General features: G+C 37.8%; 1 protein-coding gene across 3 annotated transcripts in view; it reads left to right on the top strand.

Annotated features, from left to right (window-relative positions):
• Positions 1–12,555, top strand: part of SGK3 (serum/glucocorticoid regulated kinase family member 3) — a 153,507-nt gene that overhangs the window by 27,329 nt on the left and 113,623 nt on the right. The window lies entirely within an intron of this gene.

Genomic DNA, 12,555 nt, shown 5'->3' with positions numbered 1-12,555 from the left:
CAGATTTGCCTGATATGTGGCTTATTTGGCTTGCACAGTGTTTTTTTAAAAAAACCTGAATTTGTTCCTAGCATTTTTTTTTTTTTTTTTTTTTGGCCGCGCCGTGCATCTTGCAGGATCTTACTTCCCCAACTAGGGATTGAACCCAGGCCCCCTGCAGTGGAAGCACGGAGTCCTAACTGCTGGACCACCAGGGAATTCCCTGTTCCTAGCATTTTGACATTATGCCATTTCAGATGAAAATGTATATTGCTAGCTTTTATTGAAAAATGAATCAACCTGGCAACATTGGGCCTGTGCTCTCACATAGCAGCCATCAGCTGGTAGCAGCTGTCAGCCGTCCCCCGTAGAGAGGTCATGCCCTGCTTGCCTCTCACTAAGACTGATTGTCAGTTGCCATTCTGCATCTCACTTTCACCTCCTCTGACATTTAGCACACGTGGTGCCTTCCAGGTGCTGTAGGCGTTTGAGTTTGTAAACTCTTCTACACCTGATCTTTGATGCCTTTCACCCAGCACTATCTGTTGACATTGGAGTCTCTGTGGTGAAAGATCATGGGCTTCGCATGGACTTAGCTCTGCCACTTTCCTACTGGGTGACGCCTTTGAACTTCGGTTTCTTTATCTGTGAAATGGTGATGATGGTGTGGTTACGAAGATTAAAGGCAATGTGTACATAACGTGCTTCTGACAGAACCAAGAAGACGCAGGAAGCAGTCAGGGAGTGCGGGGTGCCTCCACTGACAACCTCTGTCCTCACCTTTCCGGGAGGTGACAGGACCACTCACATCGTCATCAACTCGTAACTAATTTGTATGATACTCTAGGTGTCGAGATGCAAGAGAGAAAATCATAAGAAACTAGGGAGTGCTTAAGTAAAATTTATTTCCTATAATTGTCAGCTGCCATCATGAGGGAACCCTAATGGCTTAAGCTGTCAGCAAAGAGTACTTCTGTTACCTGGAGGATAATCTTATGGTATGGTACATCAGACCCTTGCAACTAGTTATATAAAGAAAACAAAAATGAAAACGTTTTTGAGTTAGCATGGTTTCCAAAACTGGGGAAAACAAAGATAATTCTCCATATGCCCACACTTACCTGCATCTTTTGTAGAGCTCCTGATATATCTAAGTATCTAATTTGTTTTCTACCTGCTGCTGTAACAAATTACCACAAACGGAGAGACTTAGAACAACAGAAATGTATTATTTTATAGTTCTGTAGGTTAGGAGTCTGACATGGGTTTAACTGGGCTAAAATCAATGTGTCAGCGGGGCTGCACTCTTTTTTGGAGGCTCCAGATATGAATCCATTTCCTTGCCTTTTCCAGCTTCTTCTGGAGGCTACCCACATTCCCTGGCTCTTGGCCCCTTTCTCCACCTTTAAAGCCAGCAGTGTTGCATCTCTCTGACCATTCTTCCACAGTTGCATCTCTTTCTCTGACTCTTTTCTATTGCCTCCCTCTTCAACTTTTTTTTTTAGAAATATTGATAATTTATTTCTTTTTTTTTAAACACCTTTATTGGAGTATAATTGCTTTACAGTGTTGTGTTAGTTTCTGCTGTATAACAAAGTGAATCAGCTATATGCATGCGTATATCTCCATATCCCCTCCCTCTTGTGCCTCCCTCCCACCCTCCCTATTCCACCCCTCTAGTTGGTAACAAAGCACCGAGCTGATCTCCCTGTGCTATGCAACTGCTTCCCATTAGCTATTTTATATTTGGTAGTGTATATATGTCAATGCTTCTCTCACTTCGTCCCAGCTTACCCTTCCCCCTCCCCGTGTCCTCAAGTCTATTCTCTACATCCGTGTCTTTATTCCTGTCCTGCCCCTAGGTTCTTCAGACCTTTTTTTTTTTAGATTCCATATATATGTGTTAGCATACGGTATTTGTATTTCTCTTTCTAACTTACTTCACTCTCTATGACAGACTCTAGGTCCATCCATCTCACTAAAAATAACTGAATTTCACTTTTTAAGGCTGAGTAATATTCCATTGTATATATGTACCACATCTTTATCCATTCGTCTGTTGATGGGCATTTAGGTTGCTTCCATGTCCTGGCTATTGTAAATAATGCTGCAGTGAACATTGGGGTGCATGTGTCTTTTTGAATTATGGTTTTCTCAGGGTATATGCCCAGTAGTGGGATGGCTGGGTCATATGTTAGTTCTATTTTTAATTTTTTAAGGAACCTCCATACTGTTCTCCATAGTGGCTGTATCAATTTACATTCACACCAACAGTGCAAGAGGGTTCCCTTTTCTCCACACCCTCTCCAGCATTTAGTGTTTATAGATTGTTTGATAATGGCCATTCTGACCGGTGTGAGGTGATACCTCATTGTAGTTTTGATTTGCATTTCTCTAATGATTAGTGATGTTAAGCATCCTTTCATGTGTTTGTTGGCAATCTGTATGTCTTCTTTGGAGAAATGTCTATTTAGGTCTTCTGCCCATTTTTGGATTGGATTGTTTGTTTTTTTGATATTGAGCTGCATGAGCTGCTTGTATATTTTGGAGATTAATCCACTGTCAGTTGCTTCGTTTGCAAATATTTTCTCCGATTCTAAGGGTTGTCTTTTTGTCTTGTTTATGGTTTCCTTTGCTGTGCAAGAGCTTTTAAATTTCATTAGGTCCCATTTGTTTATTTTTGGTTTTATTTCCATTTCTCTAGGAGGTGGGTCAAAAAAGATCTTGCTGTGATTTATGTCATAGAGTGTTCTGCCTATGTTTTCCTCTAAGAGTCTTATAGTGTCTGGCCTTACATTTAGGTCTTTAATCCATTTTGAGTTTATTTTTGTGTATGGTGTTAAGAAATGTTCTAATTTCATTCTTTTACATGTAGCTGTCCAGTTTTCCAAGTACCACTTATTGAAGAGGCTGTCTTACCTCCACGGTATATTCTTGCCTCCTTTATCAAAGATAAGGTGACCATGCACCTACGGTCAACTAATCTATGACAAAGGAGGCAAGGATATACAATGGAGAAAAGACAGTCTCCCTCCACTTATATGCACACTTTTTTCAATAAATATGTACTACAGTACTACACCATCTGTGGTTGGCTGAATCCATGGATGCAGAACTGTTGATACGAAGGGCTGCCTAAAAGTTAGCCACGTATTTTCAGCTGGGGTTGGGGTAGGGGGTCAGCACCCCTAACCCCTATGTTGTTCAAGGGTCAACTGTATATATATAATTTTAAATGTTACCATGTATTGTGTTATTACTGTGTGATTATCTCACTTAATCGTAACAACTTTGTGAAGTAGGAACTACTTTTCTGAATGAAAAAAACTGAGGCTAGGGAGTTAGGCGATGTGCTTGGGTCCAGAGCCAGTAAACAGCAGAGTGAGATTCAAACCCAGGACTGTTTTCCTCTAAAGCCATGTCCTTAATCACTACACTGTACTGAAATTTGTTCAAATTGTATTTTTCTTCCTACTTTCTAAGAAAATGTTTATGATAGTGAAAATTGGGTTTTTCTGTTGGCGGGATAGCCAGTTAATAGTCAGTAAATAACAGTTAAAAGTCAAATAAAGATACCATCTCTTTATTGCCTTTATGTGCTGCTTACCATTTTCTAAATGGAATTTTATATTACCACAGACTTTTGTAACTAATTTTGACTTTTTATACCATGCCCAAAGTTTCTGAACTGTTAATACTGCTTGCTTTTTAAAAAGCCAAACGGGTATAAGTTCCTCCAAAGGCTGTGAGCTTTGGGCTTTGCTTATTTGCAGAGTTTAAAAGTAAACAAGACCTCAGGAAATCATGTGATCCAGTTTCTTGCCTTGAATACCTCAAATCACCACATTTTCTTGCTATTTAGGGAAATGTATAGGATTCCATTTTAAGCATATAGGATCATTCTATGATCTAGTTTCCAGAAGTATTTTCCTCTACCTGTTTTTCATATGATTGTTCTCCAATGCAAATAAGTAGCAATTAAAAATAATTTACCCCAATCATGGGTTAAAATTACAAGTAACGAGATGAAATTTGAAAGACGTGGTTGAAGTCAAATACCATGCCTGTAAAACTTCCAAACAGATGGTACTAGGCTTGAAGAAACAACACAAGGCAAAAGTGGTAAGATAGTTAAAAATGCAGTATACTGGGGGCTTCCCTGGTGGCGCAGTGGTTAAGAATCTGCCTGCCAATGCAGGGGACACGGGTTCGAGCCCTGGTCCAGAAAGATCCCACATGCTGTGGAGCAACTAAGCCTGTGTGCCACAACTATTGAGCCTGCACTCCAGAGCCTGCGAACCACAACTACTGAAGCCTGTGCGCCTAGAGAAAGCCCGTGCGCAACAATGAAGACCCAACACAGCCAAAAATAAATAAATTTATATTTAAAAACTGCAGTATACTGAGGAATACAGTCAATAGTGAAGGCAATCTACATTGCATAAAGAAAAAATTAAGGTGTTTTTCTCATTTTTCATATGTTATATCAAGGATATAAAATCCCCCTTGAAAATACAGTTCACCTTTGTACCTTGAAACTTCCCTCTGTCTTAACACAGGGCTTTGCAGAGGAAGTGTTTGTTGAATTAGTAATATTTATATTTACATAAGATTGCCTTAAAAGCACCTTGCAGATATCTAGAAGAGAAAATAAGTCATAAATGGTTTACCTAAACTACATAAAAACTAAGTAGGTGTTCAAATGACAAGTTTCAAATTCAAGTCCCCATCCACAGTGGATCATTACCTATGTAAAGGCCAGGTTTGGAGGTGAGGGAAGGAGTTGAGAAGCAGGTGATAGTGTGGAGTTTAGTCGTGGAACTAGGTCCTTTTATATGTTTCATAAATGATTTAAACTACTGATGTGGGTGGGGATTATATTTTTAATTTCTACCTCCCTGCACCTAGCACAGTACCTGCCACACACTAGGCACTAAACAAATAGTTATTGAATGAAGAAGGAAGAGAACAAAAGGCATTAAATTCTTAGATGACACCAAACCAAGGAGTAGGAATGGCGAAAGGTAAACCAACAACTTGCTTTTTGAATATGCACCCCATCCTTAAGAATGTTTCTGCATGCACACCCCTGTATAAATTATGTAATTGTGACCTATAGCAATAGATTGTATACATCGTACAATATAAACCCCAAATTTTAAAATGTGAAATAATCAATATATTTAAATAATTTAATGGTATTTTATTAATAGTATAAGAGCCTTTTGCTTTCACTTGATGTTTTGTTACTTGGTATGTTATTCCTTTTTAAAATTCTTGGCTTAACTCTTCATGATATAGTGATTTGCAGATCTGGTCCTAAGAGTAGATTATCCTAATACTACATTTTAATAGCTATCATAACTGGAAAAGATATTTCAAGAAGATATTTAGATTTAAATGGAAGAAGTGCATTGTTGTTGACTGTATCTATTAAAGTACTCATTTTCTTTGTCGATCTCATCAACCAGTTCTACAAAGGTTTATATTGAAGTTTGACTAGTAAATTTCCATTTTGCCTGCTATCAATCAGCAATTCTTGCAAACTACAGGCATACCTCATTTTATTGTGCTTCACTTTATTGCACTTTGCAGATACGGCACTTTTTACAGCTTGAAGGTTTGTGGCAACCCTGTGTTGAGCCTGTCTATTGGCACCATTTTTCCAATAGCATTTGCTCACTTCGTGGCTCTGTGTCACATTTTGGTAATTCTTGCAATATTTCAGACTTGTTCTTGTTATGGTGATCTGTGATCAGTGATCTTTGATGTTCCTATTGCAAAAAGATTACAGCTCACTGAAAGTTCAGATGATGGCTAGCATTTTTTAGAAATAAAGTCTTTTTAAAATTAAGGGGACTTCCCTGGTGGCACAGTGGCTAAGAATCCGCCTGCTGATGCAGGGGACACAGGTTCGAGCCCTGGTCCGGGAAGATCCCACATGCCGCGGAGCAACTAAGCCCGTGCGCCACAACTACTGAGCCTGCGCTCTAGAGCTCGCAAGCCACAACTACTGAGCCCACGTGCCACAACTACTGAAGCCCACGCGCCGAGAGCCCGTGCTCCGCAACAAGAGAAGCCACCACAATGAGAAGCCCTCACATTGCAACGAAGAGTAGCCCCCACTCACCACAACTAGAGAAAGCCCATGCGCAGCAATGAAGACCCAAAGCAGCCAAAAATAAATAAATAAAATAAATAAATTAAAAAAAAAAAAAAAAAAAAAAAAAATTAAGGTATGTACTTTTTTAGATATAATGCTATTGCACACTTAATATACTACAGTAGAGTGTAAACATAACTTTTTTTTAAATTATTAGCACGTATTTATTTATTTATTTATTTATTTATTTATGGCTGTGTTGGGTCTTCGTTTCTGTGCGAGGGCTTCCTCTAGCTGCGGCAAGCGGGGGCCACTCTTCATCGCGGTGCGCGGGCCTCTCACTATCGTGGCCTCTCTTGTTGCGGAGCACAGGCTCCAGACGCGCAGGCTCAGTAGTTGTGGCTCACGGGCCTAGTTGCTCCGCAGCATGTGGGATCTTCCCAGACCAGGGCTCGAACCCGTGTGCCCTGCATTAGCAGGCAGATTCTCAACCACTGCGCCACCAGGGAAGCCCCTAAACATAACTTTTATATGCACTGGGAAACCAAAAAATTTGTGACTCACTTTATTGCAATATTTGCTTCATTGCAGTGGTCTGGAAGTGGACCTGCAATATCTCAGAGGTCTGCCTGTGATTTAAAAAAATTTTATCTTTTCAACAGATGAATTTAAGATTCACTGAAATCCATTATTTGGAAAATATTTAAACAAATAAAAAATTGTTTCCAAAATTTTTAACTGTGCATATATTAGTTTTAATAGGACACACGCACTGTGTTTTGCAACAAAATTACATTTTTCCAAATATCATTTTCAAAATCTTCTCCCCAGAGTATTTCTGTCAAAACACACGTACACTTAAAGGGGAGGCTGGATAAAGTTACTCTCTCACTCATTGATAAAACTTTACCTTGAAAGGAAAGTACTACTCACAGAAAAGGTAGGGAAATTTGGATCCCTTGTATTTTTGTCAGAGGAAAAATGCATCATTCATCTTGACATTTAACTGCTCTTGTAAGTAATAATAACTAGTGCTTATGTAAAGCTTATTTTGGTGGTAGATTTATATATATATGTAAACTCACTTCACCCTCAGTACAACCCAGTGCAGTAGATACTATGATGATATCCATTTTACAGATGAAGAAATTGAACCCCAGAGATGTGAAGTAACTTGCCCAGAGTTACGTGGCTGGTGATGGCAGACTATGGTCAGAACCAGGCTGTGTGTATCCAGGAGCTGTGCTTTTAAGCCCAAGCATCTTGAATACTTTGATGGAAGATAAAGAGTTTCCACAATTACTCCCCATCTCAGTACAAAATATTATATAGATTCTATTGAAAGGATTTGTTTTTACAAAATTAATCACATCAATGACTTCCTATACCACACAAAACTGCATCACACTGATGATGGATGAATGAAGGTTTCCCTTCAAGTGGAAGCACACCCTTCTCAGGACACCTCGCAGCGCATACGGATGACTGACAAAGGACTGTATGAGCGTGCCAGTGGCAGTGCGTATGTTGAATAATAAAGCTTAATTTCTTCCTTTTTGGGTAAAACAAATACAGACGGTCCGTGACTTACAATGGTTCACCTTACGATTTTTCAACTTCACGATGGTGTGAAAGCAATATGAATTCAGTAGAAACCAAACTCCAAATTTTGACTTTTTATCTTTTCCTGGGCTAGGGATATGCTGTTATGATCCTCTCTCGTGATGCTGGATAGCGGCAGCTCCTGGTCAGCCAGGCAATCAGGAGGGTAAACAACCCATATACTTCCAACCATTCTGGACCCAGACAACTATTCCATTTTTCACTTTCGGTACAGTATTCAATGAATTACATGAGATATCCAACACTTTATTATAAAGTAGACTTTGTGTTAGAGGATTTTACCCAACCGTAGGCTAATGTAAGGATTCTGAACAGGTTTAAGCTAGGCTTGGCTAAGCTATGATGTCTAGTAGGTAGGGTGTATTAAATGCATTTTAGAATACTTTCAACTTATCATAGATTTATTGGGGATGTAACCCCATCGTAAGTTGAGGAAGATCTGTTAAACACTGGGATATCTTCTTTCTCAACTGTAGTAAATTGTCTTGAGTACTCCTAGGATTTGTACCCTCCACTTTGGATGTCTTTTGTCTTAACAAATGTGATGAAATTAAAAATCATCCAGGAAAAATAGTTTTGGTAAAACAGGTGCAGAGGAGTTCAATAGGATAATCAAAATAACCTCTTAAATATAATTTGAGAAGTGTAAGTATGCTAAACAAGCATTTAGAGTTCCAATTTTAAAGTCTAATGATGAAATATAATTTTAAATGTAAGAATAATTCTAAGTTGCATTATAGGAGTGTGAATTGAAGAGCTGAGAGAATGCTCTCACTATACTAAGGACTTACCCAATCGTTTCAAAGAAGATTCCATGTCTCATAATGGGCATCTCATCTAAAAAAGAATGTGGAGAATTTGGAAAGAAGTTGTACGAGAGATGTAAAACATTAAAAAAAGAGGTGTAGAAAAAGTTAAAAGAACTGAAGCTGTTTATTCTAGAAAACCTAGGGAATTTAAGGGTGTTCTGGTATATGAAGAGTTATAGGCCCTTAAGTTCCATTTAAGCCTTTGACATATCTGGTTGAGCCAGACACAGATACCTTAGGGAACTAGATGAGGAAATAACAGCAATGCACCTCTTTAAGCCAAAGGCTATTAAGACTTTGCCCTCTGAGACGGGTTCAGTCATTAATTGCACATAATTGACAGTAAATAACTGAGTCACCAAATGAATGGTGTTTAAGAAAAGCTATTATTCTATACTGATAATTAACTAAAATAATTATTATCTTCAAAGTCTACCCAGTAGGTTTGAGCTCAAAGGCCTAATATGATTCTCTGAGGGACAGAGTAACTGCTGACAGGACTTATGTAAATAAGCTGCTGTCAACTCACAACAGACAGAGTTTATGTACGTAACAGACTGTCCAAACAAGAGGCAGAAAAAAACAAAGAGGGAAAATGAGAAAGAAAAAAGGGGCAATTTTCATTTTGTTCTTGATGCTCCTAATAACTAGATCGGAAGATAATGAGATTTCCTTAATAGGGAAGGATAATAGTTTTACTTCAGATAATGGAATGTTCTTAGCAAGATTTAAAGCAATTTCTAGCAGCTTTTTAATCAAAAAGCTGATGCTAGCAGTTTAGGCGGTTTGATCTCCTAACACTTCCCCTTGGTTTTTCTCATGAGTCTAATATAGAAAGTAAGAAAGTTCTGTGATCTGAAAAGCCTTATATTTGACCCTAATAGAGTCTTGCTTTAAAATAGAGTTTTCTCTTTATTACAAAACACACCTGAACTTCAGGCATTTCAGTTTTGAGTTTGAACATGGCTAACTTGGCCCAAGAAAGATGTTGAGCTTTGAGCCACTCCCACAGGCAACACACAAAATGAGTGTGCTCTGAACCGTTTTCCAGATCAAGGAAACAGGGTAATTCTGCTTTGTGCTAAGGCAGTAGAAACCGGTCTGTTTCAGTTCCCGTGAGGATCCGAGTTATTCTAACTATACTTTGCGTTGCTTTATTAAATTGCTTTGCTCAGAAAATTCAATAAATTGGTCACTTTAACTCTCATATTCTCACCTATTTTTACAGCAGGCTTTTCTTGTTAATTATTTTCTGAGCCAATTCGTGGCTAGGACTATGCCTTAAACTACTTTCCCAATAAAAATGGCTTTCTCTTTTCTGAAGTTGTGGGATATTACGGTTGGTATATCAATGGATAAACATAGCTGGAAACTATAGCAACAACTCATGATGTCTGACCCACTTAAGTAGGTGAGTCTGTAGTAGAATGAAAGAAAAGGTGCTATAAAAACTATGCAAATAACATGAATCAAAAACACCTTTCCTTTTGTAATCATGTAGTTGGTAGCATTACTCTTACTTCTCTAGTCTTAGTGATTTTTCTGCTATAAAACAAATATTCTAGTGAATACTGGCCCTCACTTCTATTTCCAGCCAACTTATGAATAGAGTCATTCAGGTCCTGTGACTACCTATTTTATCAAATTTTTTTCCCTAAGGGAAGTGATAATCTTGTACTGTTATGCTCCTCAACTCTTCCAAAGTTACAATAAAACAATTACAAATAACAGAGAACTTTAGTATGATATAAAAAATCATGATGGTTCCATATCAGTCACCATATCAGAGAAAATGTTTTCCATTTTGAAAAGAGGTTGAAAACCAGGCACTTGGGACTTCCCTGGTGGCACAGTGGTTAAGAATCCTCCTGCCAATGCAGAGGACACGGGTTCAATCCCTGTTCCAGGAAGATCCCACATGTCGTGGAGCAACTAAGCCCGTGTGCCACAACTATTGAGCCTGCACTCTAGAGCCCACAAGCCACAAATACTGAGCCCATGTGCCACAACTACCAAAGCCTGCGCACCTAGAGCCTGTGCTCTGCAACAAGAGAAGCCACCGCAATGAGAAGCCCATGCAACGCAACAAAGAGTAGCCCCCGCTCGCCGCAACTGGAGAAAGCCCATGTGCAGCAACGAAGACCCAATGCAGCCAAAAATAAATAAATTTTAAAAAAATGATCACAAACCAGAACTCACTTTAAAAGAGAAAAAAAACAGGCACTCATCTCATTGTAACATATTATTTAAAAAGAAATACTGTATAACCTGGTTAGTTTTTTGTTTTTGTTTTGGGTTTTTTTTTTAATGTTTGGGTCAATAGTTTACAGTATTGACAGTCCAGTTATCTATACTTCTGAACATAACTATATCTTAGTATTTCTTTTATGATTTTTTCCTGTTACTTTTAGGACTTCTACAAAAATCCCAAAACTCTAAAAACTGACCATTCTTTATAGTAGTGCAAATGAAATATGAAATACTGGCATTTTTATATCTGTGTTAGAGCTAAGAATAACGATGATGACAATAGCAATCAACTGATAATATGTTCCAGCCATTCTACTAGGTTCATTTGATCCTCATAGCAATTTCATGAGATAAGCACTATTACTATCTGTTCTACTGAGGAGAAAAAATACTGTTATCATCCTTACGTTCCTGACAAAACCTTTGCTCGCAGAGGTGAAATAATTTGTCGGAAGTAGAAAGTGGCAGAGCCACAACTTAAATTTGGGTCTGTCCGATTCCAAAGCTTGTGCTCATAATGTCTACATTATAGATATAACAGATGAACACAATATTTGCCCAATCTGCATGAACTGAATCATATTTTCAAACAAAATATTGGAATCCAGAGTCTAACAAACTTTCTCTATTTAAAAAATGTACTTACATGAATTTACATGAAACCTTTTATAAAGGCATAAACATCAACTAGATATTGCTGAACATTCAACAACTTTTACAGTGTAAAAAGAAATTGGAAACATAAAGGAAAAAGATATGATCTATATCTATAGGTGAATATGATTAATCAAAATGATCAGCCTTAAAGTGTGTCCTTTAATTTTAAGTGAAAAAACCCTTCAATAGTTTGTGAATATATTTATGACCTCTAGTGTTCTGAGAAATCAAGCTATTAAATTGCAGCTCTCAGACTATAAAGGCAAAATACCCAACGTTTTATCAGTTGAACGTCACCTGCCAACTTTTCTGTCTTGAAGCATTTGTGGGAGTTGGAGTGTGTGTACGTGTGTGTGTGTGTGTGTCTGTGTGTGTTCTTCATGGCAGGAGGACAAATTTATCTTGGAAATATAATGGTTCCCAGATGTTTGTTTTTCAAACAAAAGAAAAAAGAAGTTGAAAAGTGGTGATAGCCAGGTATTTGTCTCTGAAGTGAGAATGATATGATTCCACTTGGAGTTCATTGTCACAAAAGTTCCTTTGGTCTGAGAAATTTTTCAGCACTGTGACTATGGCTTTAATTAAGAGATATCGCTGATCACTTATTGATTTTGTTACAAGAGAGGAACTTCTCTAGCTTCTCTGTGCTTTATTGTGCCGATTGCTTTGTATGCATCACAGTAAAAACATATAAAGGACCACTGGCAATGTGTTGATTAGTATCTACTGGATTTTAGAATCCACTGTATTTTATATCCATTTCTGTATGCCACTGAGTATCACTGTTTAGAAAGTTTTGTAGGATTATTATGTTTTGAAGTATAAAGGTATTTGATTCAAAAACCATTTTCTTTAAGAAGGAGGCCATACAATGTTAATTGACATCAGAAATGAATATTCTTACCTTTTCTGTGAGACTAAATTTTTGAATATTTTAAATATAAGGAAATGTCCCCTGAATTTAGGGAAGCCACACATAAATCAGTTCTTCTAATTACCTTTATTAGTTTGTTTGTTCATAGATTTGTGGCAAGTTCTCTAGAATCATATGAGCTAAAGTATAGGTCATTGACTCAAAATCTGAAATACGATATGCACGTGGGATTCTTTAAATAGTTGTTTGAGTCTATCTTC

This window comes from Balaenoptera acutorostrata, chromosome 17, assembly GCF_949987535.1.
Source record: "Balaenoptera acutorostrata chromosome 17, mBalAcu1.1, whole genome shotgun sequence".
Classification (NCBI taxonomy): domain Eukaryota; kingdom Metazoa; phylum Chordata; class Mammalia; order Artiodactyla; family Balaenopteridae; genus Balaenoptera; species Balaenoptera acutorostrata.
The sequence above is the reverse complement of the archived record's forward strand: the minus strand, read 5'-3'. Positions and strand labels throughout refer to the sequence as shown.